At 34.5% G+C, this 16,731-nt stretch overlaps 1 protein-coding gene across 6 annotated transcripts in view; it reads left to right on the top strand.

Annotated features, from left to right (window-relative positions):
- Positions 1 to 16,731, top strand: part of LINGO2 (leucine rich repeat and Ig domain containing 2) — a 1,141,972-nt gene that overhangs the window by 871,309 nt on the left and 253,932 nt on the right. Inside the window, exon 7 of one of the 6 annotated variants that reach the window (XM_074330289.2) lies at positions 3 to 85. The exons of the other annotated variants lie outside the window; for them this stretch is intronic. The gene's annotated coding sequence lies outside the window, so the exon portion shown is untranslated. The remainder of the gene's footprint in view (positions 1 to 2; positions 86 to 16,731) is intronic. 6 annotated transcript variants of the gene reach the window in all.

Raw genomic sequence — 16,731 nt, 5'->3', positions numbered from 1 at the left:
AGATTTGACTATAGTGAGATTTTGTGGATACAAATCTCCTATGTATCAGAGGGAATTCCTGTTGGATTCAAATTCAAGAACAGAGGTAATGAATCAAATATTATAAATATGACGGAAACGCCATGAGCTTTCTTCGTAACTTGTGATGTCATTATTCCTGGTAGGAATTAAGCATGGTTGGAAAAAATAGTAAAATATAATTATCTTCGCCTAGAAGATTTTAAAATTCCTTCTGGCTCAAACAGTTTTTAATTCAGTTGGTCTTCGTTTTTATGTAACACCGTAGAAAGGACTCCCCTTATTATGCTTGCCATTGTGAACATGCATAATTCCCATTTTATAAATTACTATGTTATACAAGGATCAAATTATATGAAATTGTATCTATTTTTACAGAATAACCTAATCTTGTGTAGTTCTAGAGGTATATATAACGGAGCATTAAGGAGTGCCAATGATAAAGCAGTTAGGTCTAAGGTAACTTGTTACGTATTTACCTGTATGCTACTCATATCAGGTTATTAAATTCTTAAACAACCAGACCGAAGATTTCTGATGGTGACATAGGATTTTTGACAGTGTCTCAATTCTGCCGAGAGAGCATTCAACATGGAAGTTATCATATCATGGAATACCTAGTCGGTTTATAAAACCTAAACCATCAACTGCATTGCAGTAGAAGAATGTAAGACTAAGGGAAAAGCTACCCTGAAGTAAGGCATCAGTTATTTCCAGAGGTGCCGTTATATAAGTAAAGAAACAAATAAATACATCTCTACCAGAGCTTATAGGTATAGATCTGGCCAAAGAGAGAGAACTCTCTGGGGCAGATTTCATTGAATATATGTTTCTACCACCAAGATCTAAACCTGTGTGCCTCTCTCAGGTCCACACCCTGATATGATGGAACACAACTACTAGTGGCAGCAAAGCATGTCCGCCTTCAAAGAGTCTGTCTCACAAGACTGAATGTCCAGGTTCAACTGTGATAAGACACTGTTCTTAAAGTAAATCTGAGTATCTTACACAGAGAGTCTAAGAAATCTCTCAAGTTTGCATTAAACGTTCTAATTCAGGTAATTCAAATATATGGTTCTAATTCAGGGTAATTCAAATACATGGTGACAAGGAGACTAGACTTCGGGTGATGAGCACACAATGGAATATAAGGGTGATGTATTATTGAACTTTATACTTGAAACCTATATAATATTAACCAATGTCACCCCAGTAAATTTAATTTAAAAAAACATGCAAAAAATCCAATTAGTTCTTCAAATTAAAAAAAAAAGTTCTGTTTCAGTCACCATTCTGACACAGATCACAATAGGATTTGGAAAAATATAGAACAGAGAAAAGCTTTAGCAGATGATAGAGACATTTTCAATAATAGTTCCCTTAGGCAGTTCAGCCCGAGTGCTTCACCAATTCCCAAGTTAAAAACATAATTTATGTGTGTATATATAAAAATGCCGTCTGATCCATCTCTGAATAGTCCATGTAGCATTCATATTTGTGATTATACATACTTTCATTTTTTAGGACAGTTAACACATTCATAATTTGTTGGGGTTTTCACTATCCACTTCCTGAGCTTATGGAGTCTGAAGTATTTTTAGGTCAGGTCCATCCTACCTCTGTGTAAGTTCATCCTACCGCAGCTCATTCTTGCTCTTATAGGTGCCTGGGGCTTCTTAAAAATGGGGTGCCCACAGGAGACATTATTGCTGGCATCCTGCTAATATTTATGGAAAAGACAGTCATAATTTTGAATTTATGATATGGTGGTCACTGGTGCAGAGGGGAACGGCCAACTTTTCGGATTCAGGAAAATGAGTCTTGATCTAATTGGAGCAGGTGGTTGCTACATTTTAATTGAGCTACCATTTGGCTTCTAGACTTTCAGGTAACATCTTGTTTTGGGTTCTTTTTGAGTTTCTCTCACTAGTCTTTCTCTTCTTGAACAATTCCCCTTGGAATTTTAGGACTGATTTATACCCTTTCCCACCCCATCTATCTCTAGTGGACTCCTTTTCATCTAATGAAATGCTTTTTCTCTTTGTTTCCTTCAGTAAATCAGTCTCTCTCTCTCTCCCTCCTTCTCCCTTTCTTTCTGTACTTCTCTCCCCCTCCCTTTATCCCTTCTCTCTCAAAACCTTTTCTTTCCCCAGTAGACCTTATGTGGCTCCCAGATCCAGATTCCAAAGTTAGAGCCAGCAAAATTATCATTCTGTCTCATGTAGGACTTGGGAGAAATCAATCTCCAAACTTTCCAGGAAGTTAAGGGAAATATTTTCATGTTCTTCTTCTAGTACCACATAGAAAAAGAAGAAAAATAAAATAATTAGGGCTTTCAATTAAAAGAGCTTGAGTGTGTGTGTGTGTGTGTGTGATGTCTTACCACAATCATATATTTTGGTTCAAGTTAATCTCAGCTAATTCTTAGTTTATCCTCATTAAGTCCCAAGTTGAGGAACTTCTGTAGGTATTATAAAAGAGAAATTGTGCATATTCTAAGTGACAGATGAAGTCAGGATTCTGGTACTAAGTCTAGGAACATCAGGCAAGAGCCTGAACAAAGCCTTTTCTCATCAGGGTGTGCGATGCATTGCACGTGTATACAGACTAATTCTGGAAAGGGTAAAAATGGTAAATAATAAAATAAAAACAAAACCCATACACATCTGCCAGAAAGACAAATAAAGGTGATATGGGACCAATCCTCCTGTGATTTTCTTGCCTTAAGACTTACATTTCTTAACTTATGAAATATTCACTGCACTGTTTGAAAAGTCAAAACCGTGGATGCCTGGGCTTCCAGGCTTCAGAACACAAGCAATTCCTCTTGGATGTGATTTATACACATTGTATAAGCTTTGGTATGGTTGGCAAGTCAGTGAACATAGAGATAAGAAGGGGAAAAAAGAATACCCCAATGACTATCAGAAATGTTCCGTGTTGTAGTTCACAGCTTCTGTCAGGCTGTAGAATTCAGAGTTATTTCTAAACCTCTCTGAAAAAGCTCTCTGGTGATATAGCTGTTCATCTCAACAGACTGAGAAAAAAATCTTAGGAGATATTTTTAATGAAGCGTACATAAGAAGGCTAAATTGAACAGAATATTAAAGGAAGAGCTGCACATTTCTAATGATCTTAGACGTGTGTGTATGTTTTCAATAACTTTTAGGATAGCACAGTTTTCTGTAATGTACTTTTAACATATTTGTATGAAATGTAGGACGGGAAAAATAATTTTCCTTCTACCATCCTTAGTTCTTATGGTCGGTCTGACAATGAAATAGTTTAACAGGACAAAATAACCAAATTTATTAGATATGTACATACAGGGGTTCCATAAGAATATAGGACCAAGGACAGTTCTGGCAGTTAAGGCTTGTATGTCACCTTGAGCTAAAGAGAAAAGAGAAATTGTAGTTTGGATTTTCCAAGGGGAGGAAGTCAATTCATATGGAGATGGAGAAGCAAATATTTGGTAAACAAATGTTTGCTGGTCCATCTTTAACAATGGGACACAGAGAGAACTTTGGTTGAAGGGCCTGGCTAGATTCCTTGCAGCCTATCACACCTAGTTCCTAAACTATAGTGATCTACGATGATAGCTCCCTTCCTGGAGCAGGTCCTCTATCTGAATTCTTGAGGGAAGGTTAAAGGTTTATCCTGAATCTTTTGTTCCTTAAAAATAACAAGGTTAAAATAATCAGTATCTTAAAAAAGGCATATATTGGGGTGGCAAACTCAGATCCCCCTCAACAAAAGGTGTCGGTTAAATTTTAGATATTGTGTGTTTATTTCAACAGTTCTATATTTATGCCTCAGTCCTCACCCTTGGAAAAAATAAGGTAAGAGTCATAAGAGTGATTCCTCTCTTAAGATGGAAAAGAGATACTTTTTCTTTTCTTATAACCCTTAGTTAGAAATATATTTTTCAGGAAGCATTTTTATTACAGTGAACATATCAACTTTATTCAATATCTTCATAGCCTTTGTATTTGTGAAGTGCTTTAAAATGAGTTTGATTAGACACATACTCCATCATCTAAAAAAAGAATCAATGTGGGGAATCCATCTTTCCCACTTGACAGATAACATAGATACATCGTCATAAGGGTGTATTTGTTTAGGAAAGAGATTAAGTTACCTGTTCAAGTTGGTCTTCCAAGTTAATGGAAGACAAAAAAATAGAACTTGTTATTCTGTAGCTTCTAGTGTATCACTGTGGTTGTTTGGCTTTGTGTCTGCTTTCTACACATTAATCAACGACACCATAATTTTCAGGATTGACAATCACACATCAATAATTCATTCTTCAATGTAAGTACATAAAAGGATTAATGTTACATGGGCTCTACAATATAGAGAAGAAAAGGTCACTAAATGATGTATTAAAACAACCGTGATAACAGACCAACAAATTAAACCTAACAGGAGAGATCAGCATTTGTTGGATAAACCTAATAAAATCTTATACTTTATTGATGATGCTCCTCCACTGGGCAGAAATAGCTCTAGGCCAAGATAGTAAGACAATAAATAAGGATCAGAGAGAGTTGCTGAAACACATGTGGAAATCAAATAGCTGAAAGTAAAACTGTAAGTACAAATATCAATAGATATATCATTGCCAAAACATTATCTTACATTTGAAATTTTCTGTTACTGACTTGTAAGGAAACCAAGATTTTCTTTCTAAACTCTGAATTAGAGACTCCCAGTAGTCATAATTATAGTGATTCTCCAGGAGATCATTTTCACTAAAGACATCTTTTAAATCACAAAGTGTTCTTTCTCTTTTAATGACAACTCCCCTGCAGACTAGAATGGTCTCCTGTCTTGATGAATTCTTTTAAAAGTCCAATGAACATATAAATGTATAAACATATGACTGATACAGACCAAATGGTAGCTTTTAAAAAAGGCTCTTTAAAGATTTTGTTTTATATGAGGTCAGACAATTAAGTTCGCGAACTCATCCTAGAAAATGTGCTACATACCTCGTTGCTGAATATCACTACAGTCACCTTTGAAGTACTCCCCTTGGGAAGCTACGCACTGATGCCAGTGCCTAGTCCACCCTTCAAAGCAATTTTGGAACTCTTTTTCAGGAATGGCCATCAGAGCTGTCATCGTATTACCCTTGATGTCTGAATATTCTCAAAATGTCTTATTTTCAGTATTTCCTTTACATTTGGGCAAAGAAAGAAGTCATTGGGGGCCAGATCAGGTGAGTAGGGAGGGTGTTCCAATACAGTTATTTTTTTACTGGCTAAAAACTCCCTCATAGACAGTGCTGTGGCAACTGCTGCATTGTCGTGGTACAAGAGCCATGAATTGTTGGTGAAAAGTTCAGATTGTCTAACTTTTTCATGCAGCCTTTTCAGCACTTCCAAATAGTAAACTTGGTGAACTGTTTGTCCAGTTGGTACAAATTAATAATGCATAATCCCTCTGATATCAAAAAAAGGTTAGCAACAGCGGTGCAACAAGTTCATGAACTTAATTGCCAGACCTCATATTTAATGTGCATTGAGTTTAAAAGCCTGAGACAGGCTTTACGTTATTTTGAAATTTAAGATAAAAATAAACTCTACTTTCAGACTTCCAATCCAGGAAACTGTACAAAGATAAGGATAAAGATATTTCCATAAAAATATTGATTGCAAAATTTATTTCACAGCAAAAAAAAAAAAAAAAAAATTAAAACAACCTGAAAATCCAGCATGGGGATTGATTACATACAAGATAATACTTTGTATGACGGAATAATATGCAGCCATTAACAATTAATATTATGAATAATTTTAATGACCCAGAAAGATATTTCTTTTGATAAAGGAAAAAAAAATAGAAAAAAAGAACAAAAATTATTCACCGCAGGATATTTTATACCTTTCCATTTTCTACATATTTATCTAAAAATTCTGGAAGGAAATATACCAAAATACCAAAGTTTTCCAAAAATTTTATGTGAAGTGTTTATTTTACTTTTATACTTTTCTGTATGTTCCAAATTTTCTACAATAAGAATAAAATATTGCCTTTCAGTCTAAAACAATTAAAATTTTTTACTTTTTATTGTAATTGTAATGAATTGTTTCAGTTTCTCAACTATGTAAATATTGCTCTTTGGTGCTTGCTGTTCTCTGGAATGTTTTTTTTCCCCTTCTCCTGGCTGGCTGCTTTATATTATTTTATGTCTGTGCTCAAACATTACTTTCTCAGTGAAACTATGGAATGTACCATGCCCCTATCAATCTTATCCCATTATCTTGTTTCATTTTCTGCATGGCACTATTTGAAATTATATTATAAATCTATTACTTAATCTAATTATTTGTTTAATTTCTGACTATTGTATTAGTAAACAAAGCTGTCAGGGCAACAGAAACCTTGCCTGTCTTATCTAATTTTAAGTCCCCAGGTCCTAGAACCCTTTATGGCATAAAGAAAACACCAAATTCGTATTTGTTAAATAAAGAGAAGTACTCTTAAAAATTAAATCAAAAGTTCAGGTATATTGAGAATAAAGGAACTAACATGAACCTGCCATGTTTTGGAAATGGGTAGGGTGAAGTGCATTTTGTTTATGAAAGGGAATGTGAGCATTAACAAACCAAAAACAGAAAAATGAAGCAAGGGGTGAGGATAGCTTATAAAATGAAAACCAAGAAGTCTCTTCAGGTGGGGCTGGGTCACAGATCTGTCTCTAAATCAGGGGTTAATACCTTTCTGTGTTGGATTATAGACCCCTTTGAAGATCTAATAAAAGATCTGAAACATGCCCTCAGAAAAATGCAGATGCGTATCTGATCATGCACATCAAGTTTTGTTCACAGTTTCTGTAGATTTGCGTATCATTCTAAGGGTGCAAGGAGTACACAGTAAAAGCTACTGCTCTGTTCTAGCTGGAAAGCATGATAAGTGATAACATTCGTAATCCATTGAGATAAAAATTTTTCTCAGGACGTTGAAATTTTGTCTAAGAAAACAGCAGAAGTCCAACTTTTGCCTTTTGTAGAGAGAGCAGATTGCATATACGATCACATTTAGTTATTATTACCTACAGACTTGGAAATGGAGATGCAAAGTCAAGGAACTTGCCAAATTGGAGAACCAGCACAGAATTTTTTTCAGCTTTAAAAAAAGTTTATTTAATTTTAACTACTTTGCCATTATTTATCTATTTATGACAAATTTATCCTTTGATTCTGTAAAGCTATGTGATTTCCTTTCAATATGTCCAATGTTTTTAATTAGTTTCAGGTGTACAAAGCTACATACTAGGTAGACCTTTACACCCCTGACAAAGTGATAACCCATCCAATCTACCCGTCTAACATCGTGTATAACTGTTGCAGTACCATTGTCTATATTCCCTATGCTATACTCTGCATCCCGTGACCATATATATACATATATATGTATATATATATATATATATATATATATATATATATATATATATATATAATTATAGTTCATATTCAATATTATTCTACGTCAGCACAGAATTTCATGTAAAGCTAAGTCAAAGGTGAATGTTTATCTCACTACATTCAGCAGGTCAATAAGAGTTTCATGGGAGAGATGGTGTCTGAGCTATATAACTTGAAGGATAGTCATAATAATAAAATAATAATGTTTATCAAATGCATTCCAAATATGAGACATTCTACTAAATACTTTACACACATCATATTTTAATATCCTCACAATAATTCTAATTTATGGGAAAAGTAACTGAGAATTCGAGTGCTTTAGAACTTGCCTCGGGATATTTACCTAATAAGTGGTAGAGCGGAGTTTCAACGCAAGGAAAATGGCTCATGTTTGTCATTGTAGAGTACTGCTCTCCACGAGGGTAAGATCTGAATCACAAGAGAAGAGCAAGAATGAGGTTCCCAGTGAGGGGATACTGTAACACCTGTACAGATGTTACTCTAAGTCTAGAAATAGCTAAGTAATTTTGAGTGCTAAGTACAACAACAACAAAAAAATGGATTCCCTTGGGCTGTATATAAATCTATTTTTGCAACCACTTTGACATAAAATGGAGAGGAAGAAGTATCATTTCCCAACATAAATAATGGAGGGCCTCTAATAAATGAAGAACTCTAGTACATTTAGGTTTTACATAAATTTATATATTGGATTTGGTGGTCTTATTGATTGCTTGTGAAATGGTAGTTTTTTGAGTGACAGCCTATGGGGAACTTAATCTTATAGCCAAAATTGTCTTTCAGTAAAAGGACAGCTTCCCTGGCACCTTTATAAATAAGTTAAACGATGGCTATGATAGAAGTGAGCCCTCTCATGGGATTTAAAGTACAGCTAAAAGCTATCAATTGCTACGAACTGTGAGATTTTTTTTTCATTGAGTGTCATGATGATAAATTCTTTGCACTAAATGTGAAATAAATACATATGTGTCTATCCTTCATCTAGGCAGATATATCAAATGCCCTAAAGTAGTCTCTGCTCTGAAAAACTGCATATAGTATATTAAGAAATATTTGAGAGAAAGTAGTTAGGGGCAACCTTTGTGCGCATTTTTGTTATTTTTTTAATGCTATTTCATGCCATATTCCAACAATGCAGTGGAAACAGCACCAAAATACCAATGTTCTTTCATATGTTCTGACAAATTTTAGAAATAACAGTAGTCTTAATATTAAAGTTAACAATAGGTAAAATATACGAAGCAACTGTGATGTACTAGGAAGTATGCCAAGCCCTTGTATATATTATACTTAATTTACCCAGTTATGCTCTGAGATTAGCCTTTTATAATCCCAGTTTAACAAGTGAGGAAACTGAGACCTCAGACCAGGAGGGGATGTTAGACCCCCAGGCCATCTGGACCCAGATGAGACTGCTTCTAAACTCTGAGATTTTAACTCCTACCATCTTAATCAGTTTTGTCATTTGAATTTGAGAAAAGATTTTCTTTACTTAACATTTATTTAATTTCCAGGAGGAACTACTAAAGCATGGTAACAAAAATATAATGCAAGTAAGAAGAATCATTTAGCTTCTTGCTGAAAATACCTAGAATATACTTACCTCTTGGAATATTTACCTCTTGACTGAGTGAAGGAAATAAGAAAGTTTTCTTGCTCACCTACTATGACAGATTATTATAAATTCTAAAATAATTGGATGCACTAGTCTTTGTTTTTAATTTCCACAAGGTCACAGGGCATGCCTGTCATCTCTTTTGTGACATCTCATTGTGTTTAGTACAGTGTCCTGTGGAGTTAAGTGGTCAAAAACTGCAGGTTGACAGACTTTCTCATTGGGCACCTGTCAATATCCTACAGCGAGCGCACTTTCAAGATTTAACGAAAGTGTCTTTTCATAAAAAGAGATGTGCATCTGTTCTAATACCCCATGAAAATCAATATATGCCCTATAATGAGTTGAAAACATCTGTTAATTTTTCTCTGCTTTATTTTTCTCACTTGTTTATTGCAGAAAATAATAACTGTATTTTTTTTTAGCATGAGGAAGTTCGATTTGATAATTGCTTTAAAAATACTTGTTGCTTACCTTTCATTTCAACAGGAAGCTTTTAAAAAGTATTGTTCTTCAAATATTGGCTTCTTTTGTTTATTTATTTTGAATCTGGGGAAATTGAGGCTGTCTATTAAGAATACTCTAAATTAATGCCCAGTCTACATTATGACTTGGCTGTATTCATGGTAGTCTCCACACAGGCATAATCAAATACTAGGGTCCCCTCATCTTGCACTATTACTACTCATGATATAACTCTCTTTTTTTAAGTTAAATTTAAAATTTAATTTTAATTAAAATAATTTTTTAATTGAATTTTAAAATTTGGGTGACAATGGTTAGTAAAGTTACATAGGTTTCGAGGGTACAATTCTGTAATACATCATCTATACATCACATTGTGTGAGTCATTTCTTCCATCACCATATGTATATTTGACCCCCTTTGCCCTCTTCTAACTCTCTGTTATTAATTTATTCACTAGTAAAATGTAGGAGTTGAAAGATATCATTTCTAAGGCTTTTATAGTTTAATATTTTCTGATGCTATTATGCTGCATACTATATGCACTATATATATATATATGTATATGTATATGTATATGTATATGTATATGTATAAAATACAGTATATATTTTCCCAGATTGCTCTGACTTGACTGGATTTTGTCTCAAAATATGACTCATGATTCAAGGTCAGAATAATATTAGCTTAGGGTGAAAATATGATCTGCTGAATTCTTTCAACCATAGTTCCTATTTTAAAATAATTTATATGTTCATTTGTGAATTTGGGCGTTAGGTTTAGGAGTACAATTTAGTGTATTCTAAAAACATTTTTAAATGGTATGCTATTCTCAGAGTAAGATGTTTCCAATATGGTTTTAATTTTTTTTTTTTACTATCATATCTTAACCTCCATTCCATGTATAGAATAATAGTCTCTGTATAAACCACTTCAGATGTTCTTTAGGAACATAAAAAATTCATTTTAAAATTATTATTACAAATGTTTGTTCTTGTTCTGAAAAACATCTATTTCCAGAACATACAAATTCATGATCTCAGAGAGATCTAGAATTCCTGAGTGGAAGGAATCTTGTGGATCATCTATCTAAGTCCACATTTTACAGAAAATAGAGAAACTGAGCCTCAAGGAGATTAAGTGAATTGTCCAAGGTCACATAGCTGTTTAGTGACAGAACTTGTATAAGAATCGACACCTCCTAAATTTCTCTCCAATATTCCTTCCTTCTACTTTCCCAGTGAGAACAATTTCAGATATACAACCTTGCTGTATCTTCTTAAAGAATTGACCTTTTTTTGTTATATAATGTCCCTCTGTCTCTGATTTTTTTAAATTTATCTCTAGCTATTATTAATATACTATGTATTATAGATTGTTATATTGCATATATATTATATACAAATATATAATATATTAATATATGTCAACATATTAATATAGCCATTTTGCTTTCTTGGGGAAATATAATTCAAAATAAAATCTACCAACCCAGAAAAGTTCTCCATAAAGGTAGAAGAGAAAGGAAATAATTCTATCCCTGAATAAGCGTTAAAGCAGAATATGATGCACATCACAGGCCATCCACTGAAGAGAAGGCAAAGACAGAAAGAAGCTATCATGCGGGGTGGTGTCATGCAGGGTCTCTGGTCCCGCTCCCCACATAAAAAAGCAGGACATGGTAAGGGCAAAAAGGAACACCCACAGAGCCATAGATAGGGAAGTCATACCCCTATAGTCTCGCTGGAGGCTGGGTTAGAAACACAGGAAGCAGGAGCCACAGGATCCACAATCCACACTCCACCCTTACTAGCTCAGCCACCATCTTCTTGCTAGCCCCCATTTCCTGCTAGCGTAGCCACAGCAGTTATATTACTGGCCATTGGCTCACTGGTTACAGCTGACAGCCAACTAGCCACAGCTGATGGCCATCCAATCACAGTTTATGGCCATTTACTACCTGAGCCAGCACCTTTCCACGTGAGGCCGAGAGCCTGGAAACTGCACTCCTTGCTCTGTTCCCACAGAAACCCTACCCTTTTTATAGCCAGACAGCTATAATCCATTACATACACATTTTCAGGATAAACGATAACTAATCCTCATGCAAGGGTAGTTAACATCCTTAACTAACCCGGTAACTAGGGTGACTATCTATGTTTACTAATTGCCTTTGTCCAAATGAAAATTAAACTCATATGTTTAGGACGAGGGCTCCTTTTGCCATTACCTGAGAAATTTAGCCTCCTACCCTTCCGTGGAAACTGGGAGATAGGGGTGCTATCTTCTTTGAGGATTATATTTCAAAGAGATGGCTCCCAGGTCCTTGTGGGAAAAAAAAAAGATTCCTGGGTTTTAAAACTGATAACAGGCTTATTTAGCTTTAAGAAGATTTACATATATCTCAAAGGGGCAGAGAAAGAAATCACAATTACAATTTTTAAAGTAAATTCAGAAATGGTGAGAGGAGAAGAAAAGGCTCTTTCCCTTTGTGTATCAGGGAAAAAGTTAATAATTTTCCTTTTAAAATTGTATTTACCCTTACATAGAGAGAGAGTACCTCCTTACTGCCAGGGAGGGATGAAATCCACATTCCGCACTTAGCCTACATTGACACCTGAGGGGGAGAGTTCCTCTTACTGCAAAGTGGGATGGGAGCTCTTGCTTCTCACTTGGTCTCCACTGACAAGATGGCGGGACTGGCCATGTCAACACTGCGTAGTGGTGAAAGTCCTGACTTTTCACTAGTCCCCCTTAGACACTCCCTGAAAGGGGAGCAGGAGGGGTACCTCATTACTGCCAGGTGGAAGTGGAAGTGCAGACTCCCCATTGTGGCCTCCAATAGCACCTCATTACTGACAGGCAGGGATGAAAGTCTCAGCTCCCTACTTGACCTTCTCTGACACTGCTCTTTTGAGGGTGTTGGGGTGCCTCGTACAGTCTTTCAAGGTTGTAAGCCTTGGCTCCCCACTAGCTTTTGGTGGCAGGCGTGAAGGTGGGGGGCCACAGATTTTGGCTGGAGTAGAGCGGTTATTTTCTATGTTTTCTGCCTAGCAAAACTGCTCCTTTCCTGGTCCTTTCACTACAAAGCAGACTTTAGGGGAATGGGTGGGTGCTTTGTATTCTCTGCCTCTGTTGGTGTTTCTGTGTTGCTGACTTTTCAGCTCCAAGTCTGGAATATATGAGGTCAAAAGAAAACCCAGAGACCTCACCATGGGTTTAAATTTCCCAGTCAGGCGGCCTTCCCTCTACCTTTCAGACTCTTATGTTTCTTTTACGGGGTTTTAGTTGTACTTAGTAGGAGAATTAGGGGAAAATACATTTACTTTACCTTTCCTGAAGCAGAATTCTGCATATTTTGAAAATAGTGATGGAGGTCATTTGTGTAATGAGAATTCAGAGGATGTTACTAACATCCAGAAATCCCAAACCCATTACTTTCTTAACCACTCAATTGTAAGGTACATAAAAACATGGGGGGTGAGTTTTATTCACTCTTAAGCAATAGTCAGTCCTTTGGTGTTGGTGAGATAGCAAAACATTTTCTTTATAGTCACATCTGAAAATGAATGTTGAAGTGAAGGATAATAGTCATGGCACCTCATTGTTTCTCCTCCCATAAAAATATGTGTAGTACTTTTGTTTAAAAGTTAAGATAATAGTTTGATCAAAGAAAAGGTGGTATCCTCCCTTTTGTTTGATTAAAATTGCCTGGTTCTTCTATGACTTCAAGAAAGAATTTAAAAGGATTTCTTTTTTTAATATAAAATAAGTCAAGTTAATGGTAATGATAGGAGAAGAATTTTTACTTCTGACTAAGAGAATGATAACTCATTTTTTTTTCTTTAATGAGAACAGTAAGTAAAAATAATTATTCATGCATGCTTGCCATCTCATTTAGCACTGATATAAAATTCTCTCCAATAAAACTCAAGTGGATTTGTTTTTTTCCGAGGTTGGATTTTAGGAGGTTTATTATTTCCATTAGGCTGTGGAATTTGATTATTCAATCAGCTTACTTCAATCCAGAAAAGTCTCTTCCGGCCCATTAATTTAAGGAACCTTCTTTGTATAGCACATGATTACAAAAAAAAAAAAAAAGAAAAGAAAAGAAAGAAAAAAAAACTAAAGAAAGACTGTCTTATTGCTTTTGTTTCTTCTTTTATTCTTTGTTTTAAATAATTTTTATTTCAATCCAGTTGCCATGAGCTCAATAAACACATTTCTAGCCACAGTTATCAGAGAAATTTAAATAATGAAGATTAATATGCTGATCCAAACTCAAATACTAGACTGAGCACATCAAATATATTAAACTTTATTTCGGCATAAAAGTATATTTTCACCAGAAGAAATGTACATTTCTAGGTTTAATTACTCTAGAGGGTTTAGGATAAAACTTTAAGACCTTTAAGGGTTTAGGATAAAACTATGACTAAAATAACCACAGGAACCAAAATGAAACTGACTCTATAAACTATTAAAAAGCATTTCAATTTCACAAAGTAAAATATACTTGGCTTTTTATTTTTCCTAAAATATATCTTCCCTGAAATCATGTAAGTAAATCTATGACTGTGCACATTTGTGTGGGTACGTGTCTGGGGTGGGGAGGGAAAGGAAGTGTTCTAAATGACAATCTAGTCTTTAGTAATTCTAGAAAGTTTACTATTTTGCTACTCTTTTCGTAGATGACTTAGATGAATAATAACTATCTCAGCTTGGGATTCCAAAAGTTGACTGAGGACTGATCTCTAATTCTAGTTTGTTTATAAAAACTGTTATTTTTCAAAACGAGCATGGTTAAATGCTAGTGTTTAGGGACTGTTAATAAATAATAAATGGAAGTGACCCTACTGATCAAACTCACACTCACTGTCCTATTCTATAATGATAAATATTACTTTATTTTTCCTTCTTAATCAAGTCAGGCCTTTATATATGTGTAGATTGCATGATTTCCCATAGACCTTTGTATTCAGTCTTTGGGAGTGCCCTTTCTTTGCTCCCAAATATCTCCCTAATAGCAATGTCATCATGCCAGGTACTCCTAAGCTTCTGATAATTTGATGTAAGACTGAAATAGCCTTTGTAATATCAAAACATTTTCAAATAGGAAGTGGGTGGTATGTTTAGCTGGCCAAACTCACAGCAGCTCAAGTTGTTCAGTGAATTAGGTCATATATCATTTTTACAAGAGATGGGGCAGAGGACAAAGAGATTAGGATAATATAATATATATGTTGTTTATGTCAGTAGAGATAATGACACACATATATTTTAAAAGTCACACTGCCTCTCTTATGAGACGTATAAGCCCATAATTTATTGTCTTGATTATGGAATTGTAAAGACTAAAGAGATCATTCCAAGTTTGGATGACCCCAGGTATTCACATTGAAATGGGTGAGTAGTTATTATTAATATTCGCAGCAATTGAATTGACACAGCCTTCTCTCCAACTAACATTACCTTTCAGTCCCCCCCACCATGGAAAAGGTGCCCTACAGAAGAGAAATGATTTTATAGTATTCTCTATTAGCATGGGCTTTAGACTTGAGAATGTAAGGATAATATGTCTATTAATTTTTTTTTTTTTTTTTACTTTAAATACAGACGGTGCCAAAAAAAAAAAGTATACACATTTCGAGAAAGGAAAAAGCTGTATTAAAATTGTAATACTCAATATATATCGAAAAGATGAATACAAATCATGTGTATACATTTTTTGGCACCCCTGGTATAAACATTAAATATTAACATTGACAATTATAGGAAAACAAATAGAAAGGATAGAGCTAAGCATATAAGAAAAGAATGAGAAGTATCCTCTTAGTAAGATGCCTAGCAATCGGAATATTTTTGGTCTTTTCATCATGAATATGCTTAGTGTCTCCTGCAAGTCATTGAAATAAGTGTCTTGATGGTCTCATCTGTAAAATGGAGAAAATGGCCCCTTTTCCTTATTTATCTGACAGGGATATGGTGAGGGATAATAAGACATTTCAAGGAGCCTCTCAAAAACCATTACATAAATACAGAGTTTTACTATATCTATGTGGGAATGTCTCCTGTGAAAGCCATTAAGGAAAAGAGTGGTAGATGTCTTAGAACTCAATATAGTATCTAATGCTGGTTTCCAAATGTATGAGATTGCTGGAGACACCAATCTTGTTTTCTCTATAATTTTAGAAGTAAGGGTAATTATTAAATTTCAGAGTTCTCACTTCCTTTTAATAAAAATATCTAAAAGTTTTTTTTTTAATATTTCAGAATTGTTTGGTATTTATAATTTTTAAATTCCAATAAAAAACTAATTTTCTCACATCGCTCTTTAAAACTTCAAATTTACTTGGAAATGGCTTATCAGTTAATAACTTCTATAGAAGGAAAAATCCTCTCTTCTATATGTATTGCTTTAAACATATATTCTGAACTCCTTCGACTTTCAGGCCCCCTTCACCCTCTCATTCAGTGATACTCCTGCATATGTTTATCATTTTTCTTTGGTCATACAGGTGGTATCCTTCCTTTTCTTCTAGGCTCACCTGTTGATCTCATTGTCCTCTATTCTCAAACTTTCCACTGTTCAACCTTGATTTGTTTTTCCAACTACATATTGAGGTCTCCATGTCATTTGTTTTCACTGCCTTGTATGATAGGAATTCAAGAAATGTGCTGAATGAATAATGGCCATAGTTGAAATTCTGATTACTTGTTAGAAAAACATGATTTGTTTCAATAGTTAAGTTGTTTTGTCATCTTTACCTTGTATACTATTAAAAACAAGCAAGAAAATATGATGGAAAAAGTTTTGATGTCACAAGTATAAAACATACATACAGTTAACTGTACTAAGACACGTGGAGTGTTGTGGAGAAAAACCAAAGCGTTATTGATAGGCATGCAAGAAGATAAATGGGTATGAAAAGCCATTTCCTGCATGGGAAGATGAAATTTTATAAATTTAAATGATTTCCAAATTAATTTGTAGATTTATTGCAATTAAAATTAAATCTCAATAAATATTTTTGTTTTCAATTATGTAAAATGAAAATTTATTAATAATAAAAACTGGGTGGTGAAATTCAATGTATTTTAAATTGGTAAGAAGGATTCATTCCCTTTATCGAGGTCAATATATTGCTCAAAGAATTGTAGTTAGATGTAATA

This window comes from Rhinolophus sinicus, chromosome 16 (genome assembly GCF_057876585.1).
Source record: "Rhinolophus sinicus isolate RSI-liver-muscle chromosome 16, RSI-T2T, whole genome shotgun sequence".
Lineage (NCBI taxonomy): Eukaryota > Metazoa > Chordata > Mammalia > Chiroptera > Rhinolophidae > Rhinolophus > Rhinolophus sinicus.
The sequence above is the reverse complement of the archived record's forward strand: the minus strand, read 5'-3'. Positions and strand labels throughout refer to the sequence as shown.